The 14,243-nt window shown below is 51.0% G+C and overlaps 1 long non-coding RNA gene across 1 annotated transcript; it reads right to left on the bottom strand.

Moving 5' to 3' along the window:
* Window positions 1–5,114: 5,114 nt before the first annotated feature.
* Window positions 5,115–13,214, bottom strand: LOC114113594 (uncharacterized). The gene is made up of 4 exons (XR_003588501.3): window positions 13,112–13,214; window positions 7,924–8,025; window positions 5,987–6,027; window positions 5,115–5,606 (listed from the first exon to the last, which is right to left on the bottom strand). It is a non-coding gene; the product is annotated as an uncharacterized LOC114113594 (long non-coding RNA).
* Between the last annotated feature and the right edge of the window lie 1,029 nt (window positions 13,215–14,243).

Here is a 14,243-nt window from a genome sequence, read left to right as displayed (position 1 = left end):
TCAAAAAGAGTCCATGAGGCTCCCCTGGCGGCTCAGTGGTAAGGAGTCCGCCTGCCAATGCAGGAGACACGGGTTTGGTCCCTGATCCAGGAAGGCCTCATGTGCCTCGGAGCAGCTAGCCTGAGTGCCACAACTATCGCACCTATGCTCTGAAGCCTGGGAGCCTCCACCACTGAGCCCATGTGCCGCACCTACGGAACCCTGCACGCCCTAGAGCCCGTGCTCCGCAGCGAGAGAAGCCCCCGCAACGAGAAGCCAGCTCACCACAACCAAAGAAAAGCCCGTGCAGCAACAAAGACCTAACGCGACCCAAAATAAACAAAATGTTAAAAATCCAAAATTTTAAAAATGGTTAGTGAGGCTAACCATTTGGCCTCAGGACAATAAAATCCTCAAATGACCAATGGAGTCATTCTAATCAAATGGACAGCTATCCTTCTGGTCTCTACCTGACAAGCTTGGATCTTACCATCCTGTCCATACTCCCTTCCCTCGCCCCCATCTTTTCCTCCCTGCCAAGCCTGGCTTGTTTCCTTCTCCTCTCCCGAGCCTGAGAGAGACCCTGAAATAGACCTTGCTTTCTCTAACCAAGAATCCTTCTGTGGTGGGTCAGACACTCCCCCCGCAACCAATAGCTGCATATCAGCTCTGTCATTTTAGATTCCCTCCTTCCAGCTGTATGACAGCTCAGGGACCATCCAGACCATTCCTCAGGGTACAGACTCACTTGACATCACTGGGAAATACTGGCCCCGCTGTGTCCCCCAACTACCTCTCAGGTCATGCTGGGTGCCCTGGATACATCCATTCTGTCTGGTCCAGCTGGGTTTACATGAACCTCTCACAGTGGCAGATAACTACTGAGGACCCCTGAAGGGGGCAGTCCCACAGTGAACATTTGGGGTGGGAAAGAACTTGGCACGTAATGTGGTGTGTTGAGGAGTACAGAAAGGAACCCGGGTCATTGATAAGGTGAGCCCGGCTGTCAGAGAGGCCTGGCTTGGTAGAAACCCTGGCAGGACTGTTCAGGGGCCCAGCCACGTCTTCCTGGGGATGATGAGATGAGGCAAATTTCATTCAGATCTCTCAGCATTTGTCACTTTGCCCTCTGGGAGGTCTACCTTGGCATGTTAGACCCCCAACTTAAACTTAAGTGTTCTTTTTCTGGGGGAAAAAAGACAGGCTCTTACCCAGAGAACTTGGCTAAGTGGGAAAAGACCCTCAGTGCTCAGAAGTCAGGCTTTATTATGGGACAACTCTGAGCTGAACCAGGCTGGCCACGTACCAGCTGGGAGCTTGGCCAAGTTCCCTAAAAGCTCTGGTCCTCAGTTTCCTCATTTGCAATGTAGGATGGAAAGACCACTGACCTTCAAGGGTTGCTGGGACGATAAGGGGTCATCAATGAAAGGGCTGAGCACAGTCTCAGCCTGGGGTAGCTAACAATCTCCTGAACACCTCTTTTCTTTTCAATGCAACACATATGATCCCTGACTTTCAATGGTTTGACTGAAGATTTTTTTATTTTTATGGTGGTGTGAAATGATACACATTCAGTAGAAACTGCACCTGAAATTTTATTCTTTTCCTGCACACGCGGTGCATCCCTGGTGGTTCAGTGGGTAAGGATTCCACCTGCAATGCAGGAGACCTGGGTTCAATCCCTGGGTTGGGAAGATCCTCTGGAGGAAGAAATGGCAACCCACTCCAGTATTCTTGCCTGGGAAATCCCATGGACCAAGCTCTGAGCTACAGTCCCTGGGGTTCCAAGGGTCAGACATGACTGAGCGAATAAACCACCCCCACACGAAGTGATACTCTCTTGAGATGCTCCGCAGGGGCAGCCGCCACTCGCAGACAACCACGTGATCACACCAACGCACAAACGTTCTGTTCCCAGACAACTTCTGTTTTTCACTTTCCGTCCAGTGTGCCATAAGTCACATGAGAAATTCCATGCCATGTGTGCACTCTGCAGTGTCCGACTCTTTATGACCCCATGGACTGTTGCCCGCCAGGCTCCCCTGTCCATGGGATTTTCCAGGCAAGAATACTAGAGTGGGTTGCCACTCCCTTCAGGGTATCTTCCTGACCCAAGGATTGAACCTGCATCTTTTGCGTCTCCTGCACTGGCACATAGATTCTTTACCACTGTGCCATCTGAGAAACCCAAGAAAGTATGTTACAAAATAGATTTTGTATTTGTTAAAATGGGTTTGTGTAGGTTAATGGAGTGTCCCAAGCACGTTTAAGGTAGGGCAGGTTAAGTTGTGATCTTTAGTAGGTTGGCTGTATTACATACATTTTTTGACTGAAAAGTACTTTCAACTACTGATGGATGTATTAGGATATAATCCCATCATAAGCAGAGAAAGACTTGTACTTCATACTCAGCTGGGACCCTACCACACCTCCTCTGGGAAGCCTTCCCTGAAAAACCTCAGCCATTCATGCAGTCTACATGACAGCTCAGGGGGCATCCAGACCACTCCTCAGGAGACAGACTCACTTGACCTCACTGGCACCACTGGTCTCCTGACTCCAGCCAGGGAACTTCCAAGCTGGCCTGACTGTTCTGTGCTGAGACCCTTGTTTCTCCAAGAGCCTCTGAGTCACTGGGGGCTGGGGCAGGGGACTGCATCTCTCCTTGCTCCAGAGCACCCCCACCCTGAGCTTTAGGCAGAGGATACAATGGGTGCTGGATAAAGTGGCCGCACAGATCCTGGCACCATCTGCCTACCCCCACCCACCTCATCTCTCTGGTTCCCCTGATTTTTCCAAACCCCTGTCTAGTTTCTTCCTAATGCTTCTGTCTCCACGTCTCCAGGGCTCTGTTTGCATGAGGGAAAAAGTCTACACACACACAAACACACACACACACAGAGCTCAGAAAGCATTCAGTTGCTCCTGGGCGGGCTGCCAGCGATTGAGTGACCTGCAGCTTCCCCCCTAAATTGCATTCCACTGGCACGGATCTTGCCCCGCCTGACGCCAGCCTCCGAACTCGCCCCCAGAGCAAACATTTCCAGTTGGCAGCCCGGTCTTGTTTTTCTGAGGCCCCGATTCAGGCTCCCTTGTAGAAAACAGAAAACAAAATGCATGGGACCAAAAAGGAATTTAAATCAAATGTGAAAGGAGTCGGGGGAAGGGGGGTGAGGTGGAGAGGCGTTGGCTCCAAGGCCCAGGGGGAAATAGGAGCCTCGGGATGTGCAAAGAGTTTCTAAAAAGCAAACACACATGCTCACAAGCCCTCCTTCCCTGCTGGCTGGGAGGCTGGGATCAATTCATTCAGGCCACTGCCTCCTGCTAAAGGACTTACTCTGTTCTCATTCACAGCTGCGCCGGGAGGACCAGGGATGGCGGGGGAGGTGGTGGGGAGGCTGTGGATCTGAAAGGAGAGGGTGGTCGGTGTTACAGGACTGGTGTTTGTTCTAAAGGGGAAATTAAACGAAGAAAAATAAACACGGCCAGCCGGGTTTTCACGCCAGCGCGTGCGGCGTCAGCGCGAGGAGGGGGGCGTGTTTTGCCTTCTCAAAATAAGAGCCACTCAGTGGAAAGATGTCACAACCCAGGCTCGGCCACTGGGGGACAGACCAGTCAGGAGGGGCCCAGGCTGGCTCCCAAGCCTCCCCATGGGGTCAGGCAAAGGCTAGGTGTCAGGGCAGGGGTGCTCAGCCAGGGCTGAGAGTGTGAGGATCAGACTCAGAAGGTCAGCCCCAGATGGGGCGGTTAGTCCCTGGGGAAAAGATGGGCTGTGGAGTGTTGCTAGGAGAGGATGGATTCTGGCCTGGAAGATGGGTGCTCATCTCAGCAGAGAGGGAGAGATGGGAGAGGCTCACAGGATGGGAAGGGGCTAGGTAGGGTGGTGGGGTGGGAAAGGGGATAAAGAGGATGCTTTGCAGACTCTAGAGTGACGGTAGACTGGTCACAAACCTGGTTCAACCACAGAACTGGTCAGCAGGGCTACAAAGAACCTCCTGCCCGGGGACAAGGGCCCCATGAGGGCAATGGCAGGGATAGAGGGATACTGGCTGCTCAGAAAGTAAAGAATCTGCCTGCAATGCAGGAGACCCAGATTCGATCCCTGGGTCGGGAAGATCCCCTGGAGAAGGGAATGGCAAGCCATTCCAGTATCCTTGCCTGGAGTATTCCATGGGCAGAGGAGCCTGGCCGGCGATAGTCCATGGAGTGGCAAAGGGTCAGACACAGGCCCAGGGGCATGTCAAGGCCTGGGCTGGGATGCAGAGTCCCGGCCCAGCAGAGCCGGAGAGGAGTTGTCGAGCATCAGGGGCGCCAAGGGAGTGGGGTGTCACATGAGGAGCTGGGCAGGACAGCTGGGGAGGCTGTGAGAGAGAGGATAAGGGCAGGCAGCCCAGACTCACACTGGGACCCATGTGACTGTGTCCCTCCTCTGTGGTACCCACTTCCCACGTAGGAAAGGGCCTGGCATCTTAAAGGGAGCAAGCAGTAGTGAAGAGGTCCCAGGGTGATGGGGACTGGTGAGGTTTGTAGATGTATGTGCTCAGCTGTGACAGTCCACGCTGCTGGAGCAGGAAATCACAGAGGCCAGGAGGAGAGATTCAGGGGCCCTGGTCCAGTGTCCCCCGAAGATGGTAGCAGGACAACCTGCGTTTGAATCACCCAGAATGTGTAATAAACGTACATCTCTGGCATGCTTTCAACCTGCTGGATCCAACTCATCTGATTGGGTTGGAGCTGTACTATGGAAGGCCAGCCCAGGGGGTTCTCCTCACCTCCATAACGGTGCCATGATCTTTCCCCTCCAGCCCTTCTTCTCTGGCTGGACCCCTACCTGTCCAGACCCCAGGAACACAGGACTCTCCACTTTCCCTCTACCACAATCTGTGTGGGACGTAGTTAACAAATCTTTCCCAAGTGTACCTTGACTCAAATTAAGGACATTTCTAACCTGAAAGAAATGAGTCTCTAATGGTAGAAATTCAGACCTGGAAAAAGTGAGAGGGAGAGTTTGGGGAGTACATGAGAAACCCTCCAACTAACCCTCAACTTTACTGTATCATTGAGAGGCCCCACAGGTAGCTTTTAAAAAACTTCTTTTCCCTTTATTTATCAGTTCTTAGAATAGTGAGTTATTTTTCTCTAAGCATCCTCCAAATGTCTTTTATTATTATCATTTTGAATTTGTGGATTTAAAAAATATTTGATGTGTTTCAATTCATTGCAAGGTTTTTATTTGGTTGGTTTTGTATCTGATGCTCCTTCAGGTTGGCATCTGAGCCCTTTTGACATGAGCCCAGTGAGGTTTGGCAGCTTTCTTAACTTCTGATAAAAGATGCTCTGCATTTATCTTGTATAATTGTTGCTCTGTACCTGGAAACAGCCAGTTCTCCAAGAAGACTGGATTCCTTTCAGTGAGAAGAGATGCTTGCATATGTTCTCAGTCTCTGAAGTCTTGTCAGACTCTTGGCGATCCTACGGACTGTAGCCACCAGGCTCCTCTGTCCGTGGGGATTCTCTAGGCAAGAATACTGGAATGGGTTGCCATGCCCTCTTCCAGGGGATCTTCCTGACCCAGGGATCAAACCTGGATCTCCTGCATTGCACACAGATTCTGTACTGCTGAGCCACTGGGAAAGCAGCAAAAAGGTGATTAGAGACCACAATTTGGTCACTATAGGTACTCAGTCAAAGACAGCTTTTTTCAGTTTCTCAATCTTCTCCAAGAAGAACTTGAGTTTGGGCCCAAGGGCATCTGAAAGATATCAACCCCTACCCCATTAAGTATGTCTCTTCTTCTTGGAGGTAAGCTTTCTACCCACCTGAGGCAGCTTCACCCCACATACACTCTATCCCACCCCACATACACATACCCACCCACACATACCCTCTATCCTCTCCTCAAAAATGAACCTCAGTCCCCCAGGCTGCCCATCAGCCTCAAAGCCCTCTTCACCATCTTTCTTGGATGCATACTATAGTATGAGGAACATAGACAAGAAAAACATACCTCAAGGGAGTTGCCATAGTTTTATGCCATAGTTTATTCACCTGCAAAGTGAGGTCAAAAAGTATTTTAAATGAGACAATTCAGGCAAAGTTCTTAGCACAGTGCTTGGCAAATAAGCACTAGAAAACGTCATAGATGTGGAGCATTCCTACCAGAGGGTCCTAGTCTTCATGTGCAAATGGAGGTTCTCTGAATCCTTCCCTGACATTCCCAAAGCAGGAGGGCCTATAGATCCTCACTGTGCTACAGTCAGAGACACAAAGATGATTTGTGCTGGGTTTAGGTTTCTTTTGTTAGTTTGTCTTTGGCCACACCACATGTCTCGTGGGATCTTAGTTCCCTGACTGGAGATTGAAGCTGGGCCCTCAGCAGTGAGAGCACATGGGGCCTTAACCACTGGACTATTAGTGAGTTCCTGGCTTTAGACTTTTGAGAAAGGGAGTCCCCAAAGGAAAGGAGCATTCAAAGGAAATAAGTCCTTAGTGTCCCTAGAGGGAGATTTTTTTTTTTAATATTTATTTATTTGGCTGCCCTGGGTCTTAGTTGTAGCGCTCAGGATCTTTGATATTCATTGCAGCATATGGGATCTTTAACTGTGGCCAGAGGAAACTTTAGCTGCAGTATATGGGGCTTCCCTGATGGCTCAGCAGGTAAAGAATCTGCCTGCAATGCAGGAGACACAGATTCTATCACTGGGTCAGGAAGATACCCTGAAGGAGGAAATGGCCACTCACTCCAGTATTCTTGCCTGAAAAATCCCACAGACAGAGGAGCCTGGTGGGCTACAGTCCAAAGGGTCAGACACAACTGAGTGACTGAACACATATACACATGTGGGATCTAGTTCTCTGACCAGGGATGGACCCCTGGCCACTTGCATTGTAAGCGTGGAATCTTGGCCACTGGACCACCAGGGAAGTCACCAAGGGAGACCCCAAGTTGCAAGAAATAAGCAAATGTGTGTGTGGAGATGATGGGCACTGCAGGACAGGAGTGGGATAATAAGGGTGGTGGGGATCTTGTGTGAGTACAAACCACAGCATGGCAGGGCCTCATGAAATCTGGACCTGTGGGGTCTGAGGCTGCCCTGGGGACCAGCTTCCCTCTCTGTGGAATCAATAAAGCTGGTCACAAATATTCAAATTAGGCACAGCCATGAGGCTTGCTTTAACCAGTGAATTGTAAGCAGAAGGGGCTGTGCCACCTCTGGACAGAAGTTTTAACAGCTGACGTGAAACTGGCTGAATTCCCTTCCCCTACCTCTGCGATTGTGGAAGCCTGGGTCAAAAGGGAGTCTCTGTTGCTCTGAGTTCTCATGTGGCCACAGCATACAGAGTCTTTCCTGCTCACAGGTGACAGGTAAGTCATGTGGAGTCAGGAATAAACTCTTATCGGGCTAAGCCACTGAGATCAGGGGGGATGTTTGTTTCCACAGCAGAACCTAACCTATCCTGACTAATTGTTCTCCACCCATTTTTCAGGGGCTCACTCCCCCTCTCTCTTCTGCATAACTTTTGCTTGCTCAACATTCTCCTGTGGCCCTGTCACTGCCTGTAACCGCTTCCTTCTTCAGGACGTCTCAGTTCAGAGAGACAAAGGAAATATTCAAGCTCATCTCTTCCTGCCAGCCACATGTGAGTTGTTGCCCAGCTTATAGACTGGCTCTGTGGGCTAGATACCAATTCCTGGTCCACATAACTGTAGAGGAAGGAGACAGGTGGGGTAGGTGGTATTACATGATACAAATCACACCACCTGCCTGAGGATTTGGGTAGGACATGACTACCTAGAAGGGACTAGAAGTGGGAAGGCACCAGATGGGGGAGCAGGGGGACAGGGGTGTTTGCTTTTAAGCATTAAACCAGCTTAACCTTGGATCTACAATATAGTCAACATCTGGCTGAAACAACACTTCGGTGGAACATCTGGATACTTACTCTGCACAGTGTGAAACAGCAGGACCTTTGGCAGCGTCTGTGTGAGTAACCCATGTGGGGTCGCCTCTGTGTGTTTAACATCACATTTGGGCTTTCCTCTGCCTGTAACAGAAAACCAGACTCAAACTGGGTTTAAAAGTTTTAAAGGGAAATTCTTAGCTCCCTGGGCTAAAAAGTCTAGAGAAGAGGCTGGCTTTAGGTAGGTGTTAATCTAGCAATGAACAATATTACCAAGGACCCAGTTTCTCTGTATCCTGCTAACAGCTTTATCCCCAAACTGACTCCCCTCAGAGGACTCCCAAAGGCTATCAGAAGTCCCCCTGCATTTACCTCGTTCAATCACAAGCATGGAATTGTATCTGTCTCAGTATCCCTAGCAAAAGGCTTGACATCTACTCTGATTGGACAGAATGGGGTCATGTACTACAACTGATCCCTTCACTATGACCTAAGGGTACTGGAATGGGCTGATGTACTTAGTCACATGCTCCACTTTGGAGCTGGAGAAGGAGCAAGCTTCTTTGGAACCCCAAGGACCTCCAAGTACAGGCTGGAAAATGTTAGGTGGGTAAAAGGAGCATGAAACTTCACGTCCTGCTAGATATAGTGACTCAGCTGCAAACAGTCTGCCTGCTAATGCAGGAGATGAGGGTTCAAACCCTGGATTGGGAAGATTCTCTGGCAACCCACTCCAGCATTCTTGCCTGGGAAATCCCATGGACCGAGAAGCCTGGCAGGCTACAGTCCATGGGGTTGCCAACAGTCAGGGACGACTTAGCAACTAAACACACACACAGAACTGGGACTAAAGTGAGGCAAATGAGGAAGCCAGGGCACAGAGTTAAGGAGGCATTCATTTCCAGGGCTGGGTTCCTCACTTGCTTTACCCTAGTCCCAGCTCTGGCTGCACAACAAATTACTCCAAACTTGGTGGCTTCCCTTGTGGCTCAGATGGCAAAGAGTCTGCCCACAATGCAGGAGACCAGGTCTGATCCTTGGGTTGGAAAGATACCCTGGAGAAGGGCATGACTACTCACTTCAGTATTCTTGCCTGCAGTATTCCATGGACAGAGGAGCCTGGCGGGCTACAGTCCATGGGATGGCAAAGAGTCAGACGTGACCGAGCGACTATCACTTTCACTTGGTGGTTTCAAACAAGAAACATTTATTATCTCATGGTTTCTGTGAGAAAGTCAGCAATTTGAGAGTGGCTTAACTGGGGGTTTCTGGCTTGGGGCTTTCTCATAAGGTTGCAGTCAAGGTGTTGGCTGGGACTGCATTTATCTGAAGACTTGCCTGGGGCTGGAAAACCCACTTCCAGAGTGGCTTCTTCACTCAGCTGACTGTAGAGTGTTGAGTTCCTCCCCCTTGAGGACTTCTTTGTAGGGCTGCTGGAGTGCCTTCATGGCCTGGTGGCTGGCCTCCCCAGAGAAAGTGATCCAAGAGAGAGCAAGGAGAAAGCTCCGCTGTCTTTCATACCTAGTCTCACAATTCACACCCCATCACTCCTGTCATTTTCTATTCATTAGAAATGAATCACTAAGTCCAATCCCCCACTCAAGGGGAGGAGAATATGCTTCCACCTTTGAAGGAAAGATTGCCAAAGAATTTGTAGACATATTTAAAGATGTCATGTGAGGGCGGGTGGGAGGGAGACTCAGGAGGAAGGGATATGTGTATACATGTAGCTGACTCACTCTGTTGTACAACAGAAGCTAACACAACACAGTAAAGCAATTGTGCCCCAATAAAATTTTTTTTAATTTTTAAAAGATACCATGTGAGGCAATAAGATGACTGGGTCACTAAAGGCACCCGTGTATAATTGTTTCTTTATGTCACATTATCTAAGGCCAAGAGGACACATACTTTATCTCCTGTGCCAACTTTGACTGGTAATAATGGTCAGAAAAGGAGATCTATAAGTAATTAGTAATGTTTGCCCTAAGCCTAACCAACAGCCATGGCTCCCTATAACATGGGGGCCTATTTCTTTGATAAAAGAAATTCATCTATTCAGAATCTGGTTGCTCAGAGAAGGTGGGCCCCAGATAATGAATCAGGAATGGCCTAAACCAACCCTCCCATGGGAATGGGTAATGCCATTCTCCCTTGCCAGAATGTCATTGGGGGACACAGATGTAACTCAGTCTAGCCAAATTTGAATTGTGGTGCTGGAGAAGACTCTTGAGAGTCCCTGGAGTGCAAGAAGAACAAATCAGTTCATCCTAAAGGAAATCAACTCTGAATATTCATTGGAAGGCCTGATGATGAAGCTGAAACTCCAATACTTTGGCCACCTGATGCAAAGAGCCAACTCATTGGAAAAGACCCTGATGCTGGGAAAGATCAAAGGCAAAAGGAGGAGAGGGAGGCAGAGGATGAGATGGCTGGATGGCACCCCTGACTCAATGGATGTGAATCTGAGCAAACTCCAGGAGATAGTGAAGGACAGGGAAGCCTGGCATGCTGTAGTCCAGGGGGTCGCAAAGGGTCAGACACAACTGAGCAACTGAACAATAACAAGTCTAGCCAAGAGAAGGGGAAATCTGATGGAGTATTTCTGGGAAAGGTTATCCTCTCAGTTAAAATGACACTGATGAGGAAAATACTTCCTTTGAAAGCAATTTTAGGATATAATGCTTAGAGGTCCAGCTGCCATCTTATAACCAAACAGAAAAGCTATGAGAATATCTGAAAAATGGAATCAGAGCCCAGATATCACACAGCTGTCGAGTTAACCAATCCTGGAGCTGCCCTCCTCTGGACTTCTCATTTTGGAAGATATCAAATGCTTTTACCGAACATTCTGATTGGGTGTATTGTTACTGATGGCCTAAAGCAACCTAGCTGACATGTGAGATGGTCCCGTATTTTATGTACCTTCATGTACCTTGAGGGAAACTGGACAAGTTCCTTCCTTACATCCTGGCTTAGTATGATGTCACACCCATCTTCACAACCTCCAGGTACACTGCGGAGCCTCTTCTTGACTAAGTGGGAGAGTTGATAAAACCCTGCACTTGATTTTCTTTCCTGGTTTTAGATGCAGGCCTTCTCCAGAGACCTCACCAAAGTATCTATAGCCCACTTCCAGTCTGGGCCCCAGAAGCAGGCTAATCAGTCTTTGAGAAGAGAGAGGACTCCTGACCCCCAAGGAACTTGCCTAAGGCAGATCCTTAGACCCAGTCATCCTGGGAGGGAGCCAGGTGTGCTGGGAGGTCAGGTCTGGCCATGAGTACAAGCTGCCCCGAAGGGTTTTAACCCTCTTTCCCTTCCTGTCCTGTCCGCTCCTCCTTCCAAGAGTTTCCCTTCCTCTTTATTTTCCTGTCCCAATAGCCAGTCTCCTTGTTTCTCATTCTTTCTAATATGGACACAGGGATGCTCAGAACAACTACATTTCCCAGCCTCCCTTGCAGCTAGATGCAACTGCAAGATCTAGATGCAGGGAGCTGGCAGGAGAAGTCATGTGTGCAACACCTTCTTGGGTCTCTCTTGGGCATGCCCTCCCCCCACCCCTTCCTCCATGCTGCAGCTGGGAACTGTTAGGAATGGTGGAAAAGAATGCGAACCTGGGTTCCAGCTTTAGCCCTGGACCCCCTACCTACAGCTGTATATGGGAGAAACCACCCTCTTGTTTAAGCCTCTGTTGTGCTGAGGTCTCTGTAACCTGTCGCCCTTTCTCTCACCTCTCTGCCCCCTCTCTCTCCTCTTCCCTCTACTGTCCTCTCTTCCTTCTCTGTTTCCCTCCTGATCTTCAGACCCCCTCACCTTCCTTTCCTCTCTTCTCTCCAATCCAGTGTGTGTGTGTGTGTGTGTGTGTGTGTGTGCATGCACAATCAATCGTGTCCAACTCTTTGCGACCCCATGGACCGTAGCCTGCCAGGCTCCTCTGTCCATGGGATTCTCTAGGCAAGAATACTGGAGTGGGTTGCCATACCCTTCCCCAGGGGATATTCCCGACCCAGGGATTGAACCTGTGTCTCTTGCATCAGCAGGCAGATTCTTTATTGCTGAGCCACCTGGGAAGCCCCACAAACCCACTGGCCCCTTGCAAAGTGGCAGATGGTGACAGCAGGGAGCCAAGAGCCCAGATGGCTCTCTTGCTGCCCAGTTCCTGTGAACACCATCCTGTCCTGAGGGTCATGACCAGCCGGGGGCTTGTTCCCACTCCGAGGTGTCTCCCATCATGTCCAGCTCTGTGATCAGACCAGTCTGCTCCGGGGAGGTGCAGAGAGCCAGCCAGGGCACCAACCCCAGGCAGGCCATCCTGTGGCCCCATGCCCAGTGTCCAGCTCCTGTCTCATGATTCTGCGGTGACTGCTGTGATGCCCAGCACTGGAGGCTTGCCTGGGCTAGAGCCCATCTGGCTATGCCCTCTGGCTTCTCCAGAAGGAAATGCTCTTGATGTCAGGGAAGCTGAAGCCAGCCTGAGCCGGGGGTGGGGCTGGCCACTTCTAACTCTTACTCTCCAGCTCCAGGTCTGAACTCTGCACAAGTGAGTGAGGGTGGCAGAAGACGAGAGGGCAGCAAGGGTGCTGTCTCCCCAAGGGCAGCAAACCACTCGCAAACCACCGTGACCTCCCCGCTCCCAGCCCTGCCCTCTGAGCCCTGGTGCCAGCCTCCTGTCCCTGCTCAGCCCTCACAGGCAACAGATGGTGCCTTGAAGACAAGCCCTGGGTCCTGGCCCGGGTGCAGATGTCAGCTGTGGCGGGACTCCCCTTTCACTCTACGGCCCAGCAGCCAGGGCAGCCCCCAGTCATCACCTGGCTCAGCAGGCTTGGCGGGGCTAGCAGAGCTGAGCCCAGAGAAGCCACAGGCAGAGTGTTAGTGGCCTTTTAGGGGTGGCGGTCTGGCCTGGTGGGAGGAGAGGTGGCCGAGGCCCCAGGGAAGGTAGAAGAGCCGCGAGAGAGGAGCCAAACTGGGCCTTGCCCACAGTGCTGGACGTGGGTTGCAGGGCCTCTGCTGGGCTCAGTTCATAGAAAGAAGATGGACATCCGTTGGCCTCTGGGCTGCTGCTGGTGAGTCCTAGACCCATAGAAGGCCCCACCCTGTGCCACCAATCACTCCCCCCCCCCCCCCACCCCACCCCCGCCAATCCGGCCAAACTCCTTGACCCAAGCCAGCCCTGGGCAAGGGGCAAAGCTGGCGACGAGTCCACCTGGCCACTCCCAGATCGGTTACTGACCGTCAGCACGATGTCCTGACAGCATGATGTCACGTCAGAATTCTCTAAACACTTTCCATCTGGAGTCAACCATCCCTGCAGCTGCTGTGAGGGCCGCGCCCCACTGCCAGCCATGGGATGGGATCGAGTGTCGTGATGGAAGCCAAGCTTAGGACAGGCTTAGGAAGAACAAAGTCAAGGCAGGGGCTGCTGGGGGAACAGGGAAGCCCTCGTGGGGCTCAAGTGCAGAAGCTCTGAGCCTGTGGGGAGTAGGCAGAGGCCCATACAGGTCAGGGCTGGGCCGAGAGCCCCCAGGCAGGGGCTCAAGGGGGAAGTCAGAGGCCAAAGACTGTTTGGGAAACTTACATAAAGCCTCTTTCTCAGCCTATGTCTCCTCCCCCCTTGTCTCTCACACACATGTACCTTCATCCCCATACCACCCTTCTGTGCTTTACACTCCCAAGTCTTTGAGCTTTGTTCACATACTTCTCCTGCCAAGAGAGCTCTCACTCCTCCTGGTGACTTTATATCATCCTTCAGAGGGCAGCTCGAATGTCACCTCCTCAGTGACACAGCCCCCTACTTTGACCCCACTCTGCCCCTCCTCCACGAATAGGTTCTCAAGAGTCCGTCTCTGAGCTCTTCAACCACCTGGCGGTGTTGGCAGACAGTTCACTGCCCACCTGCCCACCTCTGCCACTGACAAGGGGCACCCTAGGGGGACGCCGAGGCAGCCTGCAAGAGCTCAGGTGTGACTTGGTCCTCCATAGACAGTCCCAGGGCCTGCCCTTGGGGGGCTTTACACACAGGCATGAGGACACGCTGGTGGGTCACTCCATTGCCCCATGCTGAGCACATGGGGATCAAACAAAGAGTTACTGATTGAATGCATTTTCAAAATTTATTTTTAATTGGGGGCTTCCCCAGTGGCTCAATGGTTAAGAATCCACCTGCAGAGCAAGAGATCCAGGAGATGTGGGTTCGATCGCTGGGTCAGGAAAATAGTCTGGAGAAGGGCATGGCAAGCCACTCCAGTATTCTAGCCTGGAGAATCCCATGGACAGAGGAGCCTGGCGGGCTACAGCCCACTGGGTCACAAAGAGTCAGACATGACTGAGGCAACTGAACACACACACACATTTTTAACTGGAGG

Source organism: Ovis aries, chromosome 3, assembly GCF_016772045.2.
Source record: "Ovis aries strain OAR_USU_Benz2616 breed Rambouillet chromosome 3, ARS-UI_Ramb_v3.0, whole genome shotgun sequence".
Taxonomy (NCBI): Eukaryota; Metazoa; Chordata; class Mammalia; order Artiodactyla; family Bovidae; genus Ovis; species Ovis aries.
This window is presented reverse-complemented; position numbering and strand designations above follow the sequence as displayed.